General features: G+C 46.6%; 1 long non-coding RNA gene across 1 annotated transcript in view; it reads left to right on the forward strand.

Annotated features, from left to right (window-relative positions):
* Window positions 1–1,145: 1,145 nt before the first annotated feature.
* LOC112951195 overlaps window positions 1,146–27,888 on the forward strand; it is a 58,240-nt gene continuing 31,497 nt past the window's right edge. The window contains exon 1 of the long non-coding RNA XR_003250147.1: window positions 1,146–1,853. This is a non-coding gene — a long non-coding RNA (uncharacterized LOC112951195). The remainder of the gene's footprint in view (window positions 1,854–27,888) is intronic.

The raw sequence follows: 27,888 nt of genomic DNA on the forward strand, positions 1-27,888 counted from the left end.
ATCAGAGCTTGACAGATCTTGATGTAGTCCTCTGCATCTATGCTCTCAAGTCAAACAGAGCCCCAGGCTTTTGTCTGTAAGCCAAGACACATCCTGCAACAACTATATTCTGCGGCAGATAAATCCCTTTTGTTGCTTCCTTCCTCTAAGTAGGTTTGATTGCGTTCTTGAATAATATGTTTTCCTTGAGCTTCTTGCTGCCCTTAACACTGCAAAATATCAGCTGCTGAAATGAAATATGGGGAGGCCTTTGATGACTGTGGGAGGGGAGGCTGAAAGGGCAGAATTTAAATGAAAACCCTGCTTTTCACGTGTAAATCTGCGCTTCCTGATGTGTGACTTCTGAATGCAGATACCGAGTGTGGTTGTCTCAAAATGGATTTTGGCAAAACCATGCCTGGATTACTTTGTGAATATTAAATGGGAAGCTGAGTTCAGAGTAATCTTAAATTTAGAGTAATCTTAAAATCCTCAGGAGACTGCAAAATTAATTAAGATCCAACTATCACCAGAATCTCTGAGTCCAAAGATATTAGAGATGTCTGGAAGGTGACCTACCCTGTGATGTGCAAGCACCACTAAATAAAGTGCTAGTGCCAGTACCAGAGGGTTACAATCCTTCAGTGTGATACAAAACCACTTTCTGAGGTGCAGTGACTGTGGAGAACAGTTGGGATTGTCCTGGATGAGCAGCTCCCCACAGCTTSTCTGTGGGAGGCGGCAAAACCAGAAGTGTTTGAACTGGAACATGAAGACAAGGAGCAGAGACCAAAGACGAGAGCAGGTGACTCCTCTGCAGAGAGACTGCAGCTCAAACTGTAATGTCTAAGGACTCTGTGGAGCAGTTCAGATCTGGACCATAACTAACTTACTGGAAAAATAATACAGAGGGGGCTTATTCCTGTAATGGAGGAAGACTGGTGAAAAGCAGCCTAATTGGGTGATAAATGAAACACCTGGTTTGCACAGGGAGGGGTGATTGACTCAGGGAACAGACTAGGAGGAGAACAGGGAACTCTTGATTTGAGATGTCCTTCCCCCTGTGCAGGAGGCAAGGTTCAGCCAAAGGTTAATTGCCTTAATTGTGCTAATTATTTAAAGATAAGGTAAAGCTGTGGCTAGTTTTTCCTGGGGAGATTGTGCTGGGCAGGAGAAGAAGCTGCACCATCTTGTCCCAAAGGCAGCTGAGTCCTGTTGCAGCAAGGATTGTTCTACAGCCTTTGGCTACTGATACCTGGACTGCAGGGAGATTTGTGCGTCCTGTTTGTCCTAATCTGAAGTCTTGTCTACACTGCCTAGCTATGAGTGCAGTGAAAGCTGTGTTGCTCTGACCTTGGCTAATACGAGGCTGCTCATCACCCTGTTTGCAGGTGTCCTTGCCTTTCCCTCGGTGTCTGATGTCTTTGGGATGGCAGTTGTGGAAATGTTCTTCTGTGGTTCTTCTATGTACTTCTAAGYGAAGTGACCCTTCAGTCCTGCCTGTGTTCGTCAAAAAAAGCAGTCAAAAGGAGAGTGTGAAACTCAGCTAACCAGCAGCTGCTTAGGGATCTGAAAGTGTTTACAAGAAAGGAAACCAACTCTGAAATCAGCCTTGGTGATTTTACCTGACCGGATCTGTGCTGCCTTTCTGCTCGTTTGAGGACTGGGTCTCCCTCCAGGTGCTCTTAGCAAGATCTGCTTGGTGTGCAAGGGTCTGAGGGACTAAATGGAAACCTGTGGGGCCACCTCCTCATGTGGACAGTTCAACCTGGCCATCGCTGGCTCTCGTGGTGTGAAGCTGCCTGTGCAGATTGAGGTGAGCAAGCACAGCAGTGGACACCGGAMAAAGCAGACGCTGGGGACCACTGAACAAGGTAAGGGAAAGAGGGAATTCCAGCCTTAGGGTGCGGAGGGGGCCCTGCTCCAGGTGTGGGTCTGGTTTGTTGCTTGGAATGGATTTGGCTCTGGGAGCAATGCGGCAGGACAGGTACTCAGCTTCTATCCAACTTGGGAACTGGTTGATGGGAAGCAATTCGTTGCAACCCCCCTTTAAAGCTGATCTGAAGAGATAAGGAGTTCTCAGTCCCACTATCAGTAGGTATTTCCACTAGATAATTTAAAAAAAAATAAAAAAGGTGTTTTCCTCCACCACCACACTGGTTCCGTGCTCTGATGGGGGGTAGAGCAGCCCTGCCCACTCTGCCCTCTTCCTGCCTTGGAGGCTGCTGCTGTGGGTCTGGCAGCAAAGGGGCATTTGGCTCAGCCCCAGGGCTTCCCATAYCACATAGTCCATGCAGCATGAAGCAGCACTGGAGGAAGCGGTGTATATTAGTGGATGGATGTATCTTAGTGCTCTGCTGCTCCTGCTTGGAGGGATCCTTCAAGCCTCACTCCTTGTCTTGCCTGCCTGTCCTGTTGTGTCCCAGCTGGTTCTTGATTAGTGTCAAGCCCTGGGTCTTCTAGAGAAAGCCATGGTGTGGTGAGCATGGAGAACCACGCTCCCAGCAGAACCGATCCAATTCCGCTTTCCAAAACCATGGTATTCTACTTTAAACCTCCAGAAAAAGCAATGGACTAAAACTGCATGATGCCTAGGGCATTTGGCTTTATTAATGTGTTTATCAGGCTTGGGATTAAATGATGTTCCCTGTTTTCCTCCTAATATGTGACTGTTCCCTTAAGTATCTGCTTGAACACCAGGTTGATGGTTTGTTTTTCCATGCTGGCTGATGAAGGGAGCTCACTGAACAAATGCTGTGGGAAATCTCCCTCAAAGATACAAGATCCTTGTCCCAAGTGGAATTTGACTCTTTGTACTGTATTTGTGATGTTTAGCATGTTTGCTAGTAGAATTTACTGTTGAGTTTGCTTTCTTAGTTCAAAATGCAGTTTGATTGCATATGTGGTGGGCTTGCAAGGAAGTGGTGTAGGTGGCTGGTGTGATAGAGCATAGCCCTCATTAGCTCTTGAGTTTTATTACTGGACACATCATCTTCTTCTGGCAGGAGTGGTGAGAGGTGCATAGGTGCCTTGAGGTGGTRTCAAGGCATGTGCTTGGCCTGGGCAGGACCTCCTTCACCTGGGGAAACAGCAGYGGTCAGAGGGGTTAGTGAGAAGCCAAGAGCTGCAGAGTGCCCTGGACCGTATTTGTTCTGCAGTGGCAGTGCTGGCCAAGGGAGAGGTGCAAACAGCTCTGTGCATGGACACAGTGATGTTCTATCTACCCAAACACACAGGAAAAATACCCTTTGCCTACCTCCATCATCACCTGCATTTGCTTTGGTCTTTCTTTTTACCTGCCCACGCGTTTTGGCTGCTCCAATAAGCACACGAGGAAACTGCTCTCCCACTGCCGAGTGACTCAGAGCGTCGCCCTCCAGGAAGGCAAGAGATCATCGCGCGGGGCTGATAACGGCGGTGACTCCCTAGCTTGGCAGGCAGCGGGACACCTCGCCTCCCCGGGCATCCCCACCTCCTCAGTTTCAAGTGAGCTCCGGAGATCAAAGAGCGGAGCAGGTCGCTGCCGCCTGCGGCTGCGTCACCTTTGCACGGTGCAGGCGGGGACTCCTCCCGGGGGCGGCTTTTCTCTTCCCTTTCAAGCTGCTTTTCTGCCTGCTCTGCCCTTTACTGCAGCCCGTTGCTCCCCATGAGTGTGTGGGAAGGGGGTAAAATGGCTCTTGAGCAGAACAGGGCAAGGAAGCCCTGGAGTAACCCTGGTGGGGGAGAAGACCTGGCCAGTGCAGGAGGAGCTGTGACCTCAGGAGAAATGGGAAGGTCGTTCCYGATGCCTGGGGGACTCCTGCACTGCTCTGGCTGTGTTTCAGCCCACCAATGTCCAGCRTGGATCTTCAGCATTAGGTTAAGTTTGTGGAAACTTCCTGTGAGCATCTTCCCATGATGGTAACCTAGCATTTTAGGACAGCAGTGGCACTCGTGCTCAAGCATGAGGGACAGGCAACCCTAGCAAAGAGAGAAGTGGGAGAGCTCCCACCTGAGCTCAACTGCTCAGGTTTGGGAAGGCCACATCTGCTGGCAGAGAGCCAGTTGTCCCCATCCCATGCAGGGTCTGATTTCTCARCCACTTGGATGGCAGCAGCTGAGTGAGGCCCTGCACTTTGCCCCACTCTGGCCCCAAGATGAACCTGTGACTCTCATGTTTGAGATGATATTTGCCTTAAGATATAGCTTTGCTTTAACTTGGGTACTGTTTGTGCGCCTGTTTGTTACCAGTGTGCTCAGGGGCCAGCCCCAATTCCCTGGTTTTGCTCGGAGTGTGATGGTGCTGGTGCAGCGGTGTTGTGCTGCAGATGGAGTTCGAGCAGAGACCACTAGATGTCTGTATACACCAGGCCTTGATGTGCAGCGTGTGAGGTTGGAGGCTTGAAAATAACAGAGAGAAACAAGGCACGTTGGTGCACAGAGAGCGCACAAAGGGGCAGAGGAAAGGTGCCCRTGGATGGTGCATGAGCAGGAGCTGCTCTGCAGAGGCCGAGGCTGTTGCTGTCAGCTCATGTTTCTCCAGAGGGATGTGCTTCCCTCAAGAACTGCATTTGGATCTCCCATCCCTGCTGCCCCATCCCCAGGTTCTCCTCGTGCCAAGGGGCCGCCTTGGGGAGAGCTGCATTTATTTCCCTTTCCAAGCAGCTGGCTTGGCTCCCTGGCTGCAAGGCAGACATGCTGCCAGTGCTGGCCATCTACTAGCCACCAGGTTGCCCAACTGCCAGGTCACAGCACTGAGGAGGAAGCTCAGCCCTCTCACAAAACGCTCCTAAACCCACTAGAGGGCATGGAAGGTCTGCGAAGGGGCTGGGTGGTCTCCAAGCCTGCTGGAAGTGCCAAGCTGCTGTGCGGTGGCATCCTGTAAAGGGGGCTGTATCCTGTGTGTCCTAGTTATGGTATGGGGTGCTTGTGGCATCTGTCACTTCAGACCTATCCCTGCTGCTCTCACTGAGTTAAGGGACTTTATCAGGATGAACTTGGAGGCTATACCTGGTAGGGAGTGTGACCTGCTACATCTGTGCRTGGCATTGCAGTTCCCAGGAATACTTACACATCCCAAAGGTGCACATTGGACTTAGGTCCTGTCCCCTGTGAAGATCAGCACAGTTCCTTAATGATGCAATCTCTGCTGATTCTTTCCACCTCCTGACACAGCTGATAGAAATGAGTGGCTGATGGAATTGCTTGGTTTGCTGTCCACTGAGTTCTTACAGTGCCTGAAAGTGATGTAATGCAGGTGCAAGGTGCCTCTGTATGTCCTTTCCCAGTCAGCTCAAGGCTGTAGCCTTCTCCCTCCACATGAGYTGCTTGACTGGCTCTGATGTGGTTTGTGGTTTCATGTAACACTGCTCATGTGGCCCTCAGACTTTTGATTTTCTGAATCACCAATGAGTGCATTTCCAAGTGTAAGTGTGCGCCTTGCTCGGGAGGTACGTGCAAAGGCAGAGGAGAGGCACCAAGAGAGGCAGCTTCTCCCAAGCAGAGCCGCAAGGTCCCTGTGATTACCTGAGAAAAGTGTGCGGTGCCAGGAGGTGCCCTGCCGGGCACAGCCCTCCTGAGCCTCGGGAGGGCTCCAGCTCCTCTCCAGCACGAGACAAGTCAGATCCCCTGGCAGTGAGATGTTAGGGGCTTCCATCTCTCCATCCCTGCTCCCCAGATTATAACACCTCATCGATAGTCCAATACAACATTTGGTTTATTGGCGTGAAGGAAGATTCAAACAGTCCTGTTGAATCTTGAATTGAATCTATTGAATTCATTGCCCACGAATCTTGAATGGGCAACAATTAGGCAAATAAAGAGTATATGCTGGTGTCCCCAACTGCCAGCGTGCAGGTGGCAGGGAGGGCAGGTGTGCGGCTGTGGTTGGCACATGGTGTTGAGTCAATGTGTTTTGTGCCAAAAGCAGCAAAGCAAAGAGCAGCAAGTAATTTTTGACGAATCCTGGGGCAAACTTGTAAGTCCCACATGGWTTTGGATAAGAGCCTGAGTCCCAGTGGATGCTGTTGCCATCTGGAGTCCTACTCCACTGCAGCTGTGCTTGACCCCACGTGATATTTTAGTCAGGTGCTTAATGTTTGATTATACTGGCCTGTGCTGAAGGGCAAGTAATCCAGAGAGAGCAGGGTCTGCCAGCAGCAGGACTAGCTCTGCTTCTTCTGGAAAGGCCTTAGCAACTACTACTCAAGCTGCAGGTTTAATCTGATTTTGTGATGCAGAGAGGAGGCAGGCAGATGAAGGTGGTGACTGCATTCCTGCCTTTCTCTGTTGAGGGATATTTGGTAGCAGGCAAAATGTTGAACGGATGTTTTGATCTAGAAAATTGGGTGGAAGAATGAAGAGAGTTGAGAAAACATGAAATTCCCTTGAGGAAAGGGCCACCAGCTCTGGTGCTCTGCAAGAAGAGCCATTGTAGATAGACCCTGGGGCAATGTTCCTCCACTTTGGTAGGCTAGGAACAACAGGGAGCCCAGGTCAGTGCAGCTGTAGAGATGCCTCTGCAGCCATGAGGGCCTGGGAATGCCACCTCTTTGGACTTAGGGTGACAGATGTTGCACAGCTGAGGATCCAAGGTGCTGTTCCAGAAAATAAAATACTTAAGAACCAGAACAGCAGAGTCCTGCTAGCGAGCTTACAGTAACTTTGAGGCTTTCTGGTATATACGTGCCCTTGCAAAGGCATCTTCAGCGTTCTGCTTAAATGTTGGTGGGCTTGATGCAGCGTCTTAGCATGCTAGCTAAACCACAAAGAAAGATCTTCTGAAGCCTGACCCCATTAATCAGCAAAGCGGAGACTCCCTTCCTCTGCTCAAGCATTTTGTAGCCAGGGCATTTTGTAGCCTGGTGTAAGTGCAGGGTTCTTGTGCTCTTGTGGGAGGGTTATAGGAAAGAGGGTGCCCTAGATGAGAAGGTGACTGGAACTGGGCTCCAAAAACAGCACCCAAGGAAACAAAAACGACTCAGAGAAAGGCGCAAGCGGAAGGAATCGTGCAGCTGAAGATGAGAAATAGAAACTGGTGGTTGAAGTCGCCCAGAATTGCAACTCAATCTGAGAAGAACTCTGTTATGAAAAGAGGAATGCAGTTAATATGCCTGTTAAAAAGGTGAATTTTTTTTCTCTGCAAAGAGCCTGAGAGATTTCCCATAAAATGTTTTGTTGCTTTTTTCTTCTTTTTCTTTTTTTTTTTTCTCAATTTCTCGATACTGCTTCTCCTTCCTCCATTCTCCCCCAGGTTTCAGCCTTTGTCTCCTCTACGAATTCTGGGGCTTGAAAACGTTCAGCACTGAGGAGAGGCAGTAGTGTCTGTTGGAGGGCARGTAAGGCCGGCAGGGAAACCCAGCTCCTGAGTCTGCGTTGATAGCTGCAAACCTGAGGGTACCAAAGTCTGCTATTGTTACCAGAGATGACAAAGCAGGTGACATCTTCTCATGCTCTTTTTCCTCCTGCCATTGAGTCAATCATCCTTTCTTTTTTTCTCTTTAAAGAGAGGAGGAAAAGAGAAAGCCTCGTTAAGCAAATTAGCCAAATCTTTTGCGGCAAAGGAGGGACAGACTCCAGATAGATGCGACTTGGCTTGCCAAGGCTTTTCTGCAATCTTTCCTTGTCRTTCACTTGGTGCGTCATGCACGTGTGAGGCCTTTAGAAACTGAAATTTCAGTGTTGTGTTTACGTATGCTTTTTGCCACCTAGATGCCTTGATTTCCGCCTGTCAGACTTGACTCGGAAACGTGGAGACCCAACTCACCTGCCCATCGTTTTTTGGGTCTRGCAGCTTTTTGTGGCACAGGCCTGAGCACTGCTCAGATTCACTTCTCAGACAGGACCCGGCCCGTTTCCTTTCGTTGCGTTGTGCTGCGTTTAACTTCCAACATCAAAGCCTGGCAGCTGTCTGAGAAAGGTCACCGAAAGCGAGAAGAGTTTCACAAAAAACAGAGATGAAAAGTTGACTCGGATTCGCTGAAGGGAACAAAACCCTTCTCCTTTTCTTTTAGATTTATCTGTTTTTTGTGAAACTCTCTGGTTTTGCTGTGACCTTTATCTTGTACCCAGATGCAGGAGGCTTTGTTTTTGCKTGCACGTGGGGAAGCGCTTTAATACAGGCCGCGTTCACATCCTGTGCGTGACGCTGCAGGACGGGTCGAGCCCGAGCACGGCAAGGCTTCCACCAATGACCTGCTCTTGGGAGGCTCGGCCTCTGCCAGGGTTGGTGCCTCAGAGCCAGGCGGTGACAACTGCTAGGGATGTTTATGCCTCGACTTGCCAAGTGGTGCTGGCARCCTGCAGTGTTTGTGCCTGCCTGGGTTGGCGTGGGCCACGCTAAACACGTGCCCACGCAGGCTAAACTCGGGCTAAAGCCTGCACTGCTAGGCTTGCATCCTTCATTCTCCCCTTCTTTGGGGTAATCTGGTGGGCAGAGGATTGTCCTGTGCTTGGTGCCACACCAATGGTTTTTGGGGTTTTTTTGAGACACAAATGAGCCTTGGGCTGAATTTAGAGGAGGACTTTTTGGGTGTTCCTGGCTTCCAGCCACAGTGCCAGTGGGATGTGCTCTGCTGCGGTGGTTCTGGCTTCCTTTCTTTTAGACCAGTTTATCCTTTYTCCATGTGTAATCAAGCAGGCAAAACAGATGTGATAAAGGATGATATTAGAGGTAAGTGGTCACCGTCTCAGCTGGCTTTAGGATGCTGCGAGTAGCCTGTGAAGCATGTCCTGGTTTGAAAGTGGCAGATGYTGTCCCTGAATTGCATCCCACATAAGGGCCATCAACTACCACAGTCAGTGAGCTGTTTTACCTGGGGTCTCCAGCTGAATCCTGTTCCTAACCTGCCTGCTTTCCCTTAAAAAAAACAAAATCCCAAATACGAATGGCACATGACCAAGTCTGTAACAAAGCAAGAAGTTTTTTCAGTTTGGGGCTCTCTGGCCTATGTCAGCATTGACCTGGCGTGACAGGGTAGTCGGTGGTTGGGAGGCCTTGGTGGTGCCTAACCACTGTGGTTGGTAAAGAGAAGTGAGTTTAAGTGCTGGCTGCAGAGTGGGCTGTCCACAGCCTCGTGTCTCACAGCATTGTGACCCAGGATGTGTCCTGGATGTTTCATGACCTCCTGGTGACTGCAGATGAGGGAATTCTCTAGTTATAGCTACCCTAGTTCAAAAGGCCTGGGCCTGTGAGGCTTGCTTGTTTTTTGCTTCTGTGGTAGGCCTGATTCCTCGGTATCTGGAATGCTTATTCAGAGATTTTTCTAGCCCCATAGTGCCTGGGTCTTGTCTTTCCCATTGGTAAAAATGGAAAAATAATTCTCCGAGTGCCCTCTTGTTGTGATAATACACCTGCCCTGTTTGGTCACTTTGTTAGCTGATGCAGATAAGCTGGTGCAAATTTGGATCTATGGAAAGATGTATTAGGAATTTGTCTGTCAAACGGGCAAATCCTGYGGAGGAAGACTCAGAACTTGAGAAGATGATTGGGTTGAGGTGGCTTTAGATAAAGCTGCCACTCACCGGTGAAAGGGCAAGAAGTGTGGGTGCTCTGCATGTGTATTAGCCCTCCTCGATCATGGATCATCTGTGCCTGAATTCAGGCAAGTTGCACCTGCCTGTAAGCATTTGCCTATGACAGGCAAATGAAATTTGCTTTTCCAGAGGTTTGGCTAATAGCCTGTTAGGAGTTGATTTCGTCAGATTAGGAGTCAATTGGAGCTGTCTGGAAAAAAAGCAGCTCTAAGTAGAGCAGATGCAAACACTCATACAGGTGCTTAGGTGGCTTAATTTTACAATGTACATCTAACCAGCACAACCTTCTCTGCTCTTTCATCTATCTAGATGTTGTTTACTATACAAGCAGTCCCCAGGAAATTAAGTGTTAGAAAAAAWGGGGATTGCTCAAAGAATTGTAAGGTGCATTAGGAGCTGCTCTACAGGAGACACTCAGCATTACCAAGATCAGTAGTAATGGGATGGCTGGAGAAGATCATTCCCTAAGGGTCAGTCTTATCTAATTTTCTTTATTTGCTCTAGATTCAAAAACTGGGGCAGGGTAACTAAATGCGCTTTGGGCAAAAACTAGGGTCAACTTCAGCATGAGGAATAATCAGAATATCATACCAGGAATGCTGAGAGCAAAGTAATAGAAATGGGCTGAAACTTAGCACTACAGTGTGCACGGGTGCTCAGTGACTAAAAACCAAAATCTATTCTGTAAGCTGGAGACTCATCAGTTGGAAAATACTGAGAAGGAGAAAGATGTTGGTGTACTGGTTTATCACAGGATGACTATGAGCAATTAATGTGATTATTCTTGGGAAGAAAAAAAAAATAAAAGAGACAATTTTAGTGTGAGGATGTTGCAAGTGAGTTGTGGYGGGCAAATGCCTAGCCAGCTTAGTTGCCTGGGACTTGGAGCAGCTGTGAGAAGTGGCCACAGGGATGCTGAAGCATGTTTGGTTTGTTACACCACAAAAAGAAGCCCAACGAGAAGCTTGCAGGAAGGCTAATAAAATGAAATGTGTTGAATATTTGAAAGGGAAAAGGATTTAACTAAAGGATAGTGTTGTTTGAAGAAGAAAAATGTAAGAAATGGTAATCAATATTTCTGGTCTGCAAATTAGGAAGCTTCTAACTACCAGGACTTCGAATATCTTCTTCCTAGAAAGCAAAGGATCAAGAAATCTACCTTTTCTCCTAAAAGGACATGCTACACGGGTAGCATGGGGTTGGCTTTGATGGTCTGCAAACCTGCATCCAATTCGGTGCTTACAGATAAGGTGCTGGTTAAAATGCTGCAAGTTTTTGTGGACAGTTTGCAAGCATAAATATGGAGAAGACAGTTTGCTGAAAACATACTCAAGCAGAGAGTTGTTGCTAGCTTAGCTAGTAGAGACCCAACTCGCCTGCCTATCATTTTGGGGGTCTGACAGAATTTGCAGATTCTTAGAGCTGTTGCATGGGGTGCATTCACCAGTCCCAAACTTGCTACAGCGGATCATGGGAGCTTGGTTTTCAGGGAAGTGCCAATGTGAATGTTCACGCTGATCTAATTACAGGATTTAAAAGCAGATTAGTAGGTGACAGTGCAATGATTTCTCTGTGYTACTGAAGCCTATGCTGGAAGGAGCTAGAAATGCTCATGGACCTCTTGCTCAGGTGTGACAATTCACAACAGTTAGAGATAGATTTGGAAAATATATGTGGTGCTCGATCATTTGTGTCTGCTTGGAGTGGTTTGTGCTTGCTGACTTGATGCCCCTGCAGCATGATTCAAGATAAACCCTGTGACTTTTCCTTGAAATATAAAGTAACTGCTCTTATACACAGTAGATGTCCACTGATTTAATTTATTAGTATCAATTTGAGGTACTTTTTGCTTTTAACGTATCTTGCGAACGTTCTTTCTACAGACACTGGTTTCACTTCTGTATTTGAGCAGCGGTGTAGTTTAAATAGAAAGTCATATCTGCTGGAGGAGGAAAAAAAAGCTATTCCTGTTATAGTCACAAAGGGCTTGGGTGGTTTTGTTTTGCTCAGCTCTGCAGGATCCGAAAGAGCAGGCAGCAATAGATAAGTGGATTTTGGTCATGCTTTCCTGCAAGGTACGTACTGCTGCAGCACTGCAGGGCTTGGGGACGTGGCTTCCTCCCAGTGCCTTGCTCTGGTGGGCAGCAGACCGAGACCAGCAGGGCACCCTGTCCCRTGGGAGGAAAGGTGTGTGCAGCTCACCCACCTGCTGCTGGAGGACAGCACCCTGTTGCACCTGCCCTGCACCCAATCCAGGGGTTTGTTCCTTCTCTCTGAAAATCTCAGCCTATTCTACCAATCTGTGAGAAGAAAAGGGGCTGTGTTGGTTTAGAGGGTGACCAGAAGCAGGTGACTGGTAGAGTACAAGGACGGAGTGATCACCTAGATGTCCCCCAGCCTGCAGCTGCCCTCTAATCTACTCCACTAAGCCATCTTCTACCTCCTATGCTACTTGGTGGCTCTTACTTTAGGCTTTGAATCTTAGTAACGTTCCATGCTGGTCCAGTCTGGACCAAATTGAATGTTTTTCCATCAGGGATACATATCTTCTTACCTTTTTGGTACCTGCCACAGTACTGATTTCAGGGGTCTCCAAGTAATGGTGTCTTAGAGCAGTGCAGTACTTGAATTACTTGTTCTTCCTTCAGCAACGTCAGGAACCTTCATGAAATGAACCTCAGGTTCCTGCTGCTCTTCTCTGTGTTGTATCGTCTAAGTTCTTCCACAAGGCCATTTACTGTGCTTGGTCCCAGAAATGGGTACCAGAAGCTTAGTYACCTTTACAGAGGCTCTTGATACATTTGAAGCTACTGGAGTGGTCTGGGGGCAACTTTTCCTTGTCACAGAATCAGGTAATGGTTGAAGTTGGAAGGGACCTCTAGAGATCACCTAATCCAACCCTTCTGCTCAAGCAGGATGCCTAGGGCACAATCTTTTAATTGATTTGCAAAACAGTTGGTATCTAGACCTGGCTTTTCTTGTGACGTGCTCAGAAGAAGCCATAAACTACTGTTCTGAACAGCTTTGAAAGGAAATGAGCTGTTATCTTGTATTTTAGTATTGGGAGGATAATTTTTTTTGGCTGAAGCAATACAAGCCTATCTTGGTGATCTGTGTCCAGAAATCCCCGCTTGGAGAAGTTAAACTTTATGGTCTTAATTCTTGCCTCACTTGCACCCTCTTTTCTGTGATGTAACTTTGCTCTATTCAGTGGAGATATTTTAATGCACCTTAATGTGAGTAAGATCAGGAGGGATTCTTGTTTTTATAAATACAACTCTGCTTATGTAGCAACTGTCAAATATCAAGCTTACACCTAAAGCCACTGGTTTTAGAAGAACCACTGGAAAGTTTAGGATTTCACTTTGACTCATGCTAGTTTTCTTTTTATGGGAACATCATTAAGACTCTCCTTTCTTGATATAGTTTTGACCCAACGAGACCTGGGATAACCCCTTTGGTGAGACCATGTGTTTGTGCTCCATAGGAACTTAAACAGATGCCAAGATGAGCAAGTTAGTTTTCTTGATAGCACCTGTTTATTTGGATTTTTTTGGCCTTAGGAGCATGTTTATGAAGCCAAAGTAAACATTAGACCTCTGCCTTCCTCATCCAGGTACTGAAATGATTCAGCTGCTTGGCTTATGATAGAAATATAGAAATCTTGTGTGAGAATTCGTATGTTAAAGTCTATCTGGAAAGGGAGCCTGGGAAGTCTTTGGGTCATGCTTAGAAATGGTTGATTTTTCCACAGTAAAGTCTAAATGGGTCAGATTTCCTTTAATGAAAGAGTATACATGCTCAGAATTTCACTCATCTAGTAAAACAAAGGATATTTCTGTCACTGCCAGTCAAACAGCAACAAGTTACAGATAAATTGGCAGTACAACRTGATCAACTCATCATGTTATGAAACCAAGGCGCTGTGCCAGGGAGAAAGGCTGGGCAGGAAGGAGGGCAGGCTGCCTGCCATGCTCCCTGGGCCTCCTCGGCCTTCCCAAGGCTGGATATCCTGGCGGGGTTGGGAGCTGGTGCTCGGACATGGCAGAGGAAGGTGACACAGGCATAAAGACTGTCCTGGACATGGGTTGCTCATTGGGCCTTGGCTTCTGTCATGGCCTGACCTGCAGAGAAGATGCAAAGACCACTTGAAACCCAATAAAAAATGATGAGCTTTAGGAAGCTGCCTCAGCCCGTGTCCAGACGCAGTGTTCAGATTACAAATGTTTGTTGTGGATTAGTCATTCCAGGGCATGCCCTGATATTTGCTTTCCTCCTCAAGGATCATGGATGGATTTTATGGCTATCATAAATCTCTTGGGCTTCTTTTCTAGGACTAAGTTGTCCAGCTCCTTGTGGCCTGGTTCACAGCATCCCTGGCAGCTCTGCTTTCAGCAGATTTCACAGCTCCCTGATGGGGCCCTGGAGCATCAGCGCTGGGATCTCCTGCTTCCTTTTGTGACTCTGAGAGCAAAGCACTGGAAGATGGTGTCCAAACCAATGCCAAACAAGAGACACCTTTGCAGGAGAGTGCTAGGGCTGCAGCCAACTTGGCCTCCTGATAGCTGAGGTACAGAGAGTGATGTTAAGGGGATAGTGGCAAAGCAGCAAGCAAGAAAAGGGCCTGTGTGGTTGTGCCAGGGAAGGAGTGTCTAGTCCCTCTTCTCATGGATACAAAGGACTGTGACATGAAATACATGACTAGCAGTTCCTGTGGTTTATCAGTTCCTGGTTGATAAGGTCATGCAGCGCCTACTGCACAGTAGGAAAGCTTGGATCAGGTTTCTCAGGCTGTGGGATGTTTCATCAGGAAGACTAGCTTTGAGTTTCTCCTCATGGATGCACTGGCCTGCACTGCATCCTGTGAAGGACATGAGACCTGGCAGCTCTTCTCTAGCTGGGTAGCTTGGAGAGAGTCGAGCTGCCCTTTCAGCTTATCTATACTTTTAACTATAGTTTTGTCATTTAAATTTACCTGTATCTACACAGATGCATCTACCCCTGCCTATATGTGTTAATTTATCTGTAAATGGAGGAAGGCTGCTCGTGTCCTGTAGATACAAACCCATTGCCCTTTCCAGGCAGAAAGATGGATGTTGCTGGTACAGTTCTGCTGAGAAGTGATTCATCCCTCATCCTCTCCAGCTGAGCCACAGTCCAGGCACATTCCCAGGACATTATTCCYGCCACTGACCTGCTTCTGCCTCTTCCCACGTACCACCAAGCAGAGAAGTGTGCTAACGTGGCAGAGATGTTTCTGCCACTGTTGCTGGGTTTGCAGGGTAGCTCAGAGCTTCTGGGGTATTTCATTTGTGCATTAACTTCTTTGCGGTTTATTCTTCTCTCTGTGGTGCTCATGCACAAGACAGCACGTCTGGGACATGCCATTTAGTTTTAGGGACTGCCAAGGGCTGTGGGCAATGCAAGACCAGAATCTGGATTTTCTGGTTTTGAGGCTGTCCTTGACTCATATGTCTGTATTAAATTCTGCCTTTATCATACATCTCTCATTAAGGATGGACTGTGAAGATTGCAATAACCAACACAGATAAGCAGAGTGCTTGAGGCAATGATTAAATYGTCCTCTTGCAATTGCAACTCAGAAATAACTGTGACAGTTCTATTCTCCTGGATTTCCTGTCCAGACCCCTAATGTTAGCCCACTTAATGAGGGCTGCACGCTCTTGTTCCCCTCCTGAAGCTGCCAGTCTTTGGTTATGACAAGTCAGCTGCAAATTACTTGGAAGATGCGAGTGATCTTGTCGGTCTTGTAGTGATGGCAGCAGAGTGTGTTGACTGAGCTGTAAACAGAAGACATTGCAAATTTGTCAGGAGTAACAGTTGTTTATTCAGGAATGGGCATCCYAAACCACATTGGAGCTGTTAGCAGATGCTCGTAGTTGGTGCTGTGGTACAAGCATAAGGATATAATTATTGCTTGATGCTCCCTGTCTTCCTGCAGGGCTTCATGAACAGCAGGGCTTCATGAACACCAAGATGGAAGTGATTGGAAAAGGCTGATGGGGTGCTGAGAAGATCAAGCTGGGACAAAGTTCCTGCTCAGGACATTGTAAAGAGTAGGATATCTCTGCTATTGCCATTTCAGTGCTGGGAGTTTCTTCCTACAGATGTGGTTCAGGAAATGGTACCCAGTGTCAGACCACTGGTCAAATTCTGTCTTTACCAACAGCTAGAAGATGGTGGAATGGTGGTTCCTGTTGCCTTTATTTCAATGTGGATGAGGCAGTTAGGTTCCCTAGCCTATCTATGAACTTTTGCAGTCCTTGTATGACTGATGTTTTAATACGGAGTCGTGTCTGGAGAATGGGATTTGCAAAGCTGGAAGTTGAGGTAGAAAGAGCTCGCATGGTCTACCAACAAAGAAAAGCATTTCCTCTTTGCAGCTCAGGTAGATGTGGAAATCTTTACRGAATCACAGAGTCACAGAATGGCTGAAGTTGGAAGGGACCTCTAGACATCATCTAGTCCAATCCCTCCGCTCCAGCAGGGACACCCAGAACACGTGGCACAGGGTGGCATCTAGGCAGGTTTGGAAGATCTGCAGAGAAGGAATCTCCAGAGAAGGAGACTCCACAACCTCCCTGGGCAGCCTGTTCCAGGGCTCTGTCACCTTCCTAGGAAAGAAGTCCTCCTCACATGGAGATGGAACTTCCTGTGTCCTAATTTGTACCCTTTACCCCTTGTCCCATCACTGGCCACCACTGAGAAGAGCTTGGCCCCATCCTGCCTACATTCTCCCCTCAGATACTTACACATTTTCATTTAGGTCTGCACTCTGATTGGGATTTTAACTGTTTGTTTAGTATTGATAGTGTTTATTTCTCTTTAGGCTTTGTAATAGTATGAATCAAAAGGAATTTGGCAATAGTGCAATTATGAAAATAAGGCTTTTCATAARCATAACGTTGTGTCACTACAGTTATGTTAGGATAAGTGGGCTTTTTCCTAGCAAAGTACTTCTCTGTGAATACGTACTTGCAAAACAGAAGCAGCTCTATCAGCCTGCCCATTAACAGTCAGGATCTCTGTTACTCCACAACTGGATGAGAATGCAGCAAAAGAAACTCTTTCCCCATCTTTGTAGAGTGGTGCATGTGGAAGCAATGTTGGCTTCCCCCAGGGACCCCCCCTCTGCATTTGTATCTGCAATCCTGGGTGCAGCTCTCATCAGATTATCTCAGGAACTTTGCACTAGAGCCATAGGAAATTCAGAGGTGGGAATCTAGAATGATGAGTTTTCATATGCAAAGACATAAAGCTTTTCTGCTCAGAAAGAGGCATCTACCGGAGTGGAGATAGGTGCCTTTGTGAGTAACGTGGGCAAGTGGCATAGGCTTCATTCTTCAGGGTTGCTGATGGTCCAGGGACATGCAGTGAAATTATTTGGCAGCATGTTAAAATAAGTTGAAGAAAGCAGTATTTTGACAGCCAAGAATCCAAGTACCATAACTTAGTATAGGGTATTTTACCTGGACAAAGGGGTTAGATGCATTTGCAGGTAGCAGGTCCATGACTGGCTGTTAAAGACTTCTGCTCAAGAAGTCAGTAAAGTGGGCTTGCTGGAATTTAGGAGGTAAAACAAGGCTTTTTTTTTTTTTTTTTAATATTATACACTTACTAAATATTCATCCTAATGAAGAATCCTCCTCCACCTTTTGCCTGTGTCAGAAACAGAGTATTGAGGCAGCTAGAATAGCTGTTCTGGATGAGGAACCATTACCTTACTTATGAGGTACCATAGCCTTACCTATGAAGGTTGGCAAAAACTCAGGCCAGCTGTCATCCACATGCCTTAACAGGTAGAGACCACCGGGGAACTTCAAAAAAAGGGAACATCTCCAGGCTCTCTGTTCTCCTCATGGCTTAAAGGATGGAGCAGACAGCATGAACACTGAGATCCAGAGGTAGAAGGAACTGAGTAGAGCCAAGCACATATTCAGACAGAAGCATGAGATCTTTTTTAACAATGTAGTGACAGCTGCTAATGTTAGTAGAGATTACTTGGTCTGAAACTTTCTTTATGTGTCAGGTTTTGTTAAGACTACTTTCAGCATTAGTTTGAGAGGGTCCCCGGCAATCCGCAGATATTTTTCCATTTCTGGGCATTGTGCTGGGATTGCACAAGGTGTACGTGGGCAGATGTGTGAGGAGGAAGGAAGCAAAAGGAAGTCTCATTAAATTATTGTGGTTTCACCCACAACGGAAACCAGGTTTCCCCTATTTGCATGCCATCTCCCTCTCTGGGATAATATCTGCACTTCCCAGGAAGAGATGGTGGGTATTCCCTGAGCCTTGTGAGCCTTCTTTTCTGGCCTGAGTTGTGGATTTGTCATTAGACCTTGGAATGATGTTTTACCATGTCCATCACCTCTTCATCTGTTTATGGCTTGTGTTGTGGGAGGTTCCTGAGAAAAAAAAACTGTCTGAAACTGAAGAGCTATTAAGAATACATGATTAAACTGAGGATCTCATTGCTCCAGTATGTTGTGGGCTGTTAGTACATTAATAAAAGCATTTGTCAAATTTTTTGAAGATCTATGAATCTTCAGATCTTATGACATTGATCTAACTTCCAATTAGGATCCTCATAAGTCATGGTTAGTTGAACTTGAAAGAAAAGCCACAGGATGACACACATGCACCCAGRTTCTGGTAGTCCTTTTAAAGCACTCTTGCTTCAGCTTTCCACTRCTATCTGTTCCTTGTGGCCACTCTTACACGTGTGTATAGTTTGCAAAAACACTTCATTTTCCCTTTCTTTTGGGAGGCTGTCATGCAGAAAGGTGAATGCTGTAGTTAGTGGATTTAAGACAACGGGACAGTCCTTTGCTGTAGCATGTGTGCAAAGGGAGATGAACATCTGCCACTCGCCCATGGCTTTGTATACCAGTATGGGGTGCTTCCCTTGGTTGTGCACTTCTCAGATATATTTGATGTTTGACTCTGCTAACCTGTTCGAAAGTGGCTTCTGAAAGTCCCTGCCCCTCGAAGTGGACCTGTTCTACATGGACCGAAGTGAAATGGGGATGCTGGCGTGTTCTTCTGGCCAGATGGCCATGCAGAAGTTGTAGGGTCTGGCTGTCTCAGGGAGCTGGATGGAGCAGCATAGGGAGTCAAGGAGGCTACATGGGAGGTGAAAAGTTCTRTATGTGAAACTGAAGTCTCCAAATTGGCAAGTGGCCTCTGCTGCAAAGCTTGRGCAGCAGGGTTGTGAAGCAAAGTTGTTTAGGTTTCAACCAAATTATCTATTTGCTACCTTCTCAGTGGCTGGAGAGCAGGGTGTAGTTTGAGGAGCTCTAGGACATCATGCTCGTTAGTAGCAGAGTCCCTTGCTTCCTGGATTTCAGAACTTCAAACATGGCCAATGATGCTGCTTGCATAAACCTGTTTGCTGCATGCATGGTTTCTTCTATAACCTTGAACAAGCCAGGGCTTGCTGCTGCACTCACCTGGCTTTGAAATCAGGATAGCTGACCTGTTGGTTCTCTGCTTTCCAGTTTGCCCATATGTCAATGCACACACTGACATGCTTAGATATGATATTGAACATGAAACCCAAAGTAGGTTTCAATTTTGACTTCTTTGCTGCTCCATTTATTGCCTAGYATTTCCCCTTGACCACGTAGACCTGTAGTTGTCAAGTTAAAACTGAAACAGGGTGTCGAGGCACCCAGTTGGTAACAATGAAGTTATTGYTGAACTACACAAATCTGTGCTGATTCATATCAGAGAGAATCTGACCTTTTATTTGYGGATTTCTGATGCTATGATCCTGTACTTCCATGCCAAGTCTGCCCCATCGCCACTTCAGCGGTGCAGAAACTGACTCAGATTCTTCTTCCTCAGCATCTGACCTCCTCGCTGCAGAAGTGCTGTGGTTTGGACCTTGCACTCATGTACCGAAGACACAAGGGCTATGAAATCTTTGCCCTGTCCACCACCGAACTACAGGGCTTGTGACGTACCACAGAGCTGCATCCCGCTGAGAGCACCRCAGTTGTTTGCTTTATATACCCACAAGTGCTTACTTCCACAGTTGGCTGGATAATACTGCTGCTGGCAGAACTTTTTGCAGCGCTAGTGATTTCCTTGTTTGACATTTCTCCCTGAAATATAGGTGTTTAATTTTCTCTGTACTGCATGATGATTGTGAATTTCATCATCCTGGAAAACCTGACTTGAATCGAGGAGTACTAATGCTGTTGTGTAATGGTCATTCAGAATGGCCTTTAAAGTAGTGCATGTGAATGTGTTTGGTCTAAAGCAGAATGCGCATAAGCTGATGCAGYTGACATCAGGAACAAGCAGATGGTCCTGGAAGAGGAAGTGAGGGGGTGGGAAGTGACAAAGAAGTTGAGTGAACCCAATTCTGTGTCCTTTTGCTCCTCAAGAATGTGCCCAGGAGGCAACATCAAAGTAACATTAGTGCTTCAAGATAATTAGCTCCAGTACACGAGCAAGTAGGAGATCAGATCTGTCTTGAGACTGCTCTGCAATAAATGTACTTGTAATCTGTGTGTCCCCTGGGCCCATTTACTAGTGAGTATCAACTTGCTAGTAAACAGCATTATTAAAGYAGCTTCTGAAGTTGGATCCTATAAATTTTTATAGAGGACTATTGTGGCTGTGAATGAGTTGTCCCAGGGACTATCCATACCAGAGCTGCCAGGTAAAACTTTTTTCCYTTYTGCCTGTTGTCACCCTGTAGCCTGWTAGTCCTCCTTTGCTTTTATGAGTTTGCAGTTTTGTTGTTCCTAGGGTTTAAAATACCACCTTCTGTCAAGGGTGGCCTTGTGTGAACCAGCTGCAATGTAATGTGTTTTTTGTCCTCGTTGTGCTCACTGGGGCCTTATTTACAGCTCTGCTGCTCTTGGCGGCACTTCAGGGAAATGCAGAGTAACTGCTCAATAATTGTCATGACTTATTAAAAGGCCTTTGAAATGAAAAATCTAGCACTGGCAAAAGGTACTGGCATATATGGTTCCCTGCAAAGAGATGGGTCAGTGCTACTCTGTGGCCATGTATGTTGAGTAGGAAACCAAAATACACAGCAGACTTGTAATGCGGAATGTCATATTGCTGTGGTTTTTTGTTATTGCCATAGCATTGCTTTCTATTGTGTTTTTCACCTCCTTATTTCAGCATTTCTTTCTCTGCTCTTCCTACCCAACATCCTATAATTTATAGGGGTTTAAAGGAAAAAAGCTTTTCTGCTTTTCTAATATCATGTCCTTCTCCTGCTGAGGTGTAATGCCTACTAGTAGTTGCACTGCTCTCCTTTGCTACCTGAACTTCCAGCAGCTGCCCCATGAAGTATTTCAGAGCAGACTGTACAAGCAGGGCTTGAGAAGGAGACATGTTTCTATTGTCTGTTTGGTTTGTGAAGGTTTGAAACCTTCAAATTTCAGAGCTGTTTTTGTGACAAAAGGTACAGGCCTTGTGTGAGGCAGGTGACATAGCGGAAATCACATAGGAACTATGTGAGAGGGAGACCTTTGCTTGCCTTGTGTGGAGGAGTGAAGCCCTCCTAGGGAACACTCTGGCCCTAGCAGGAGGATTGAGGCTGCCTGGCAGGCCCAGGGACCTAGCAGCTCATCACTCGGGCTAAATTTTGAAAGGTGGCCTTATGTTCATTGGAGCTAGCAGTTTAGGAAAGGGAACTGCCTGAGGGGAAAGACAACTGTGTCTACTGGCCCCAGGAGGCTGTTGTTGAAAGACTGATAGGTTGAGGTAAGTTGCTGCTTCCCCAGAGACTTGTAGTTCAGACGCTTGTTTTCTAGTTCTGCTTGTACTAATCCAACTTCTTGCACTGATGCAATGGAGAGAAATCAACCACTTTTGAAGCTTGTATTATGTTTTTTAGCTTCCATCCTTCTGCATGGTTTAAAAGAAGTCCTAGTTCTAGGTTTTCATTCAGCTCATCAAACTCTTACAAGTATGTGCAGCAGAGCATGCTCTGATGTACTTGTTAACCACGTAGTCTTGACCCTGTTCCTGTGTTCTTGTGCCTACCTGAGTAGACTCACAACCTAAAAATTGTTAAAAATAGGAAATTACTTTGGTTGTTACCACTCCTCCAGTAGCTCATAGGATAGCTAGTGAGAGCAGCTGAAAAGGCAGCAAATATATGTTGTACTGCCAGCTCTCTTCCAAGCATTCCGTCCATGTCTTCTAAGACACGTGGACTGGGCAACATCATGGTGGTAATGAGAAATAATGCTTGAAGAGCTAATTGTATCCTCTTCAGAGGAGCACTCACATCGTTGGGCCACGGCAGAGACCCTGTCCCACCACTCACACACATGTTGGGCTGAGGTATGAGAGGAAGAGATGGGGTGGGAAGGAAATCCCCTCGCCCTGCAGCATGACCCAGCATTATCACCATGGTTGTGATTGTGTGAACTGTGTCTGAGAATGTCAACCCCTGCTGAGTAATATGCAGAGTGTCATTTGGGTTTCTAGAGACCATAATGGGGACCATGGTGGGCACCACACTGCTTATTCGTCTGAGTTGTCGTGGGACCTGGAGACTGGAATTTCCCTTTGTGCCCTTTGCTCGAGGATGAGGGAGACCTGGCAGAGCTCAAGCAAGAGGAGATCTGCCTCATCCTAGCACATGTGCTCACTGCAAAGCGAGCCCCCGTGCAGCAGCTCTGCAGAAAACCTCTGGGCTGTGAAGTGGTGACTCTGAAATGAAAAATCCCACAGGGGAGTGAGCCCTTTTCAATGTGACTGCAGGTATATTTGGCTACACAGAATGACCTTCCCAACAGTGCCCACACTGCAAAAGACCCATCTGTGGAGATTGAGGATGGATGATGACTTAGTTAGATCATGGCACCATGACCTCTTAATAATCCAGTTTCCACGTGGGTTGGATGAGTTTTCCTGGGCTTGTAGTTTTAGGCAGCTAAGAGGGGAGTTTTGCAGTCTAATAGAATCCTAGAATCCTTAAGSTTGGAAGGGACATCYAGAGATCATCTAGTCCAACCCCCCTGTACACGCAGGATCCCCTASAGCACGGGGCCCAGGGTTGCATCCCAATGGGTTTTGAAGGTCTCCAGAGAAGGAGACTCCACAACCTCTCTGGGCAGCCTGTTTCAGGGCTCTGTCACCCTCACAGTGAAGAATTTTTTTCCTTAAGTTCCTGTGGAACCTTTGGTGCTTCTGTTTGTGACCGTTTCCTCTAGTTCTATCAATGGTCACCACTGATAAGAAAAGAGACCRGTCCATCCTCCTCACTCCCTCCCTTGAGGTATTTATGGACACTGATCAGGTCCCCCCTCAGCCTTCTCTTCTCCAGGCTGAACGTGCCCAGCTCTCTCAGCCTTTGCTCACAGGGCAGATGTTCCAGGCCCCTGATCATCCTTGCAGCCCTGCGCTGGACTCTCTCCAGCAGCTCCACATCCCTCTTGTACTGGGGAGCCCAGAACTGGACACAGTCTCCAGATGTGGCCTTACCAGGGCTGAGTAAAATAAATGGAAATCAAGTCAGGAAATCAGAGAGCTTTATTTCTAGACTAGTATGATGGTCAGCAGATTTACCACCAGTATTCTTTGCTTTGGAACACTGAACAGATTTTGACCAAAACCCTTCTTCWTTTTTGAACCTGTTGGTCTAATTTATCGTACCAATGCCATTAAAAGGGTCCTTTCTAAAGTGGATCATGTTTTGCTGCGAAAAGATGTTTTGCAACTATAATGTGTGGTGGTGGTGCATGCTTCATAAATGGAGCCAATATGTAATAAATGTTTAGAAAAAGAGAAATGTATAAGACAAACTGTCATAGTTGTGGGAACTGTTTTGGTACTTTGGGCTTTCTCTAATTCACTGGAAAGGAGGGGCTATTCTTAACGTGTGTCATGATTCTGGAATGAGGCTTTTTCTAGTCTGTACACAAGTGCAGAAAAAGCTTTTAGGGGCTAGCTTATTCAGACATAGTGTCCAGCGATTTTCTCAATGTTCTCAATGGCTGTTCCAGACATTCATGTGACCTCCTTGTTTTGCTCTGTCTGATGGAGAAGGAATTCTCAGAGAGAGGTCTGAAGCTTTTCCTCTAGGACCAGCGCTCAGACAGTGCTGCCTGACGCCCCAAGGAGTGCTGCTGCCAGACTTAAATAGCAGTGGTGGTAACAGGAATAGCTTTTGTGGAAAATGTCTCTTCCCAATTCAGCAGTGTTGAGAAATCTCATTTCCCTCCTGAGGTTGGAGAATTCTAGGGCTACACTTTCTCTACCCTTTCTCTGATGTCAACAGTTGAGTTAGATCTTGGGTACAATGTGCTAGAATATGACAAGGGAAAAAGGTTTATATTGAAGCCTTCAACAAGACCTGGTAGGAGAGGGAAGGGTTTGGACACCTTTGCTAACTTCATCTGCAAATGCAGAGGCTGTTSAAATCCAGATGTGCACCAAAAAGTTAATCGCTGCAGTAAAAGGCTTTTGTGTTTGACTGTCTTGATGACCAGAGGCAAATCCTCCATGTACAAGAGCAAAGTGCAAAATAAGCTTGATGAGGAGAAGAATCTGCCCTGGCATTGAGGGCACATTTAACAAGCCTCCTGCACCCCAGCTCTACAAGCTTCATGTAGCTTCTTTAGAATGTGCCTCTAAAATCATATTATTGGGGATAATAAAGAAAACAATTAAAACTACTAGAGGAAAACAGTCATTCCATCCTGGCACATGCAAAGGAAGTGGGTGGGAATGTCCTGTTGGCTCCATGAATGAACCGTTTCTCATTCTGCATGATTTGAGTAAATGTCAAAAGTATTTGCAGATTAGCCCAGATCACTGCAAGGAGCAGAAGAAGGGGCTGCCTTTGAATGGAATCYAGCAGCCTTCAGGGACAAAGTTCAAAAGCCCTGACACCCACAGTGGCCATATAATTTGCTCCTGCACTTCTGAGCACTTTTTGGTTTAGAAATAATGATCAACAATAGTCCCTAGTCATTATTTTCAACTGCAAATGATGTTACTCATGATAATGGCCTAGCCAAAGTTATTTTGACTATTGCATACATGGGAATTGTTGCAGACCTGTGTTGCAATTGTTTTAGTTGCCAAAATACTTGGAAATCCAGTAATATATAAAAATAGAAAAAAAAAATGGCAGTGGTTTTCTTTCTGGGGAAGTTTAAGGAAGCGGAGATGGATTAAAATTTTGCCAAAAGAGGAAACATTGCCCACAAACAAGTCTTTTTCTGAGAAAAACRTGCATAGATACACTTTAATTTCCAGCTTCACCATTGCTCTTCGGCCAACTTGACCGGCCAGCTCTCTCTTGGTGGGAGAACTCATGTGATGCAGCAGCAGTGCAGATGGATCAGCTTTGCTTTCTTGAGCACAGGGAACACCTGAGCCTTGCGTGGGGTTTGCAATGGGTGGCTAACCAAAATTTGCAGTCCCACGATGGACCAGGTACGTGGGCTTTCCCACCCCGCTTCCCCTGAGCTTGCTGMGTGTGTGTGAAAGGACCTGCGGTTATTGTTCTACCTTGACCCGAGCTGGCTGGAAACTGAAGCTCTGTTCGCTTGGGTCATCTAATCTTGCACTGGCTTTTGCCTTTTCACATGGGAGAGTTGTAGATCTCCTTGTTGGCTCTGCCATCTGGAGAAATCTTCCCTCATTTCTGTACTTTCCTGCTCTCTAAATGACTTCTAATYGTAACTAAGCAAGCTAATGGCAAGCTAACTCAGCAGTGCTCCTTTTGAGAGCTRTGGTAGTCTTGCTTCCCTAGAGCTACTCATTATGTTCCTCTAAAATCACATTAGTGGGCTTAATAAATAAGCAAATTGCGCTCAGATCCAGGAGTTCACAGTATAAATAAGGTAAGAGGAGCAACTACTCCTCTACTTCTTATTTCCAGTGCATTGAAAAGGTTTCCTGTAAAACTTTGCTGTCCTATTCCAACTCCTTTGACTCATGCGAGTCAAAGCATGAGCAGACCTCACATTTACAACCAGTAAGMATCAGATCCATTAGGACTTCTGTATTATAGCATTTAAAGGAGAGGGGAGACAGGAGAAAGACACTCCCTAATCCTTTAACCTACCCATCAAAAACATTGCAAAAAATTAAGGACTAATTCCATCAAATTTGGGGTCAGCTTGTGCCATATTCATTTTGGTGGATTTAATATGTTCTTCTATTGAACTTCTATACTGTTTTTAACTTTTTTTCCTCCCCCATCTGATAGCCCATTAATGAAGAATTCAATGCAGTATCCTGACTTTTTTTTTCCCTTCACATGATGTGGTTTTTTCACTCAGCTRCTTTTGGTGTAGCTTCTCTTATGAGTCATTTGCAGAACCAAGTTTCCCACATATTTTATGTGGAGTGCTGACTCTTGGTATGTGCTTGGAGCCCTAGCTCTAAGGAGAATGATTTATACTGTAATGAGCTCAGCAGGACCCCAGGTTCTCCGTGATTGGAGTGAAAGTCTAGTGGGAAATAGTTGTGTGCAACAAATATTTGGAGGAGAGGGAGGCTTGGTTATTAGGCTACAGTCATGTGCTATTTTAAGATCTTCTTTGGGGACAAAGTTACAGCAGGTGCTGGGAAGAGAAGAAAAATTATCCTTGGAATGCATTTGTTTAGGAGAACTATGAWAGATGAGGTCTTGGTGTGGGGCTTCCTGTAATTGTCCCAAACCCTTCCAAATGCAAGTATGGACATTTCACTTATTTGCATGCTCACCGCAGCCACTTGCTGCCTTGGGTTACTGAACACCAGGGACCACAGGGTCCCTGTTTCCTCCTGCYACATCCTCCTTGTGCACATCCAAACAGGGTGATGCAGGCAACAGAAACTCCTCGAGGGCTGCTAAGTCCCTAGAAATGATTTCTGCTTCAGGGCAGAGCCTGGAGTGCCTGGTGGCTGTGCCAGGAGGGGGAACAAAACCCGACGGGCGCGCGTCTCATTTTGTTTTGCCCAGGGCTGCCGCGACTTGCTCCCTGCGGTCTAGCGCTCGCACGGGCCGCGCTCATCCCGAGAGCTGGGTGCACTTTCTCCTCCCTGGGGCATGGAGCAGCCCTCCTGGCCACGCAGGGCTATTATCTGCACCAAATTAAGCARCACTGCCCTTAATTTTTGCATGTTGCTTTTCCAGGCTGGGTGTGTTTATGCACGTCTCTGCTCGTGGCTGTCTGGTGGGTTTTTTTTTTTTGACTTTAGCAGTGGGTAAATCTGGCACAGGACCTTTCCCTGCCATCTACTAATGCAGAGGACACCAGGAATGTGTTTAATTAGCTTAGTGTGGTGCTGCAGTGGGGAGGGGAGGAAGGAAGTGGGGTGGGAGGGAGCTGGGATAYGGGGCAGTGGGAAAGGAATGGGGAAAAATCAGTGAAGTAGTAAGATTTGACCTTTACCGTGATAATTTTCCTTTTAATTGAGCAGCTCATTTATTGAACTTCCTTTCTTCTTTGTGGCTGTGTGAAATCCCCGTGCGGTGGCCTTGGTGACAACGCTCAGCCGTCGGTCACATCTGCACTATCAGGAGGCATGTGGCTGCTCGAGCCAGAGGAAACCTTCCCAGCCAGGACAAGSGATGATCCACCAGGGAAGCAGATGATAGAGGTTTAGTTAACCCTTGTTATGCATTTTCAAATCCTTTGCTGGAAGTTAAGGGAGTAACGTGACTGTTTTTCATTGTGCAAGGGGAAGGGAACTCCTGGAGAAGGGGTCAAGTGACCAGATCTGTGGCTTGCAAGGAGATTCCTATGTCTGGTATAGCTCCATACCTGTGCAAAAGAGACCATGTTTAACGTATGGGTGTGCTGTTTTGAGTCCCTGCAAATCTCTGTCAGAATTATCTGGCTATTTGCATTCTCTCTTAATTTTTCCCATGGTCTGCTGGTGGATAGAAGTGCAAAACAGACGTCGCTCCCTTTTTCCAGGCTCTTTCAAGTTAGAATAAAATTTTCAGGAACACAGGAGCTGCCTAGAGTGGAGCTGAAGCAGACCCAGGCTGAGAGGTCTCCTCCCTCCCATCCTTGGCTCTTCCATGAGCTTCTCCAAGTCCCCTACTCTCAACTTTCACCCTGGCAAGGCAGAAGAAATAGCTTTGGAGCAGGGAGCTGTTTCTTACATCATCCAGGTGTGTTGGGAAAGGAAAGCCAAGGTGGAGCCGAGGTAAGATTTGTGTCGGCAGGATGATATCTCAACTACCCTGCTCAACACCCTGCCGCGGGCCGCACGGTGACGCGGCCACGGGGGAATTCCCTGGGACTCGCCATCRGCGGGCGCTGGCACAGGCACAGGACGTCCTGCTGCCGGGTGGAACAGGAAGGTTTGTGGTGGTGATGATGCAGCAGCAGCTTTTAAGCCGCTGCCCTCCAAGTGTTGCAAAGCGAGCGAGAAAAAACACCCAGAAAG

The sequence above is a fragment of the Nothoprocta perdicaria genome, unplaced genomic scaffold, assembly GCF_003342845.1.
Source record: "Nothoprocta perdicaria isolate Ctin4 unplaced genomic scaffold, notPer1 scaffold_34, whole genome shotgun sequence".
Classification (NCBI taxonomy): Eukaryota; Metazoa; Chordata; class Aves; order Tinamiformes; family Tinamidae; genus Nothoprocta; species Nothoprocta perdicaria.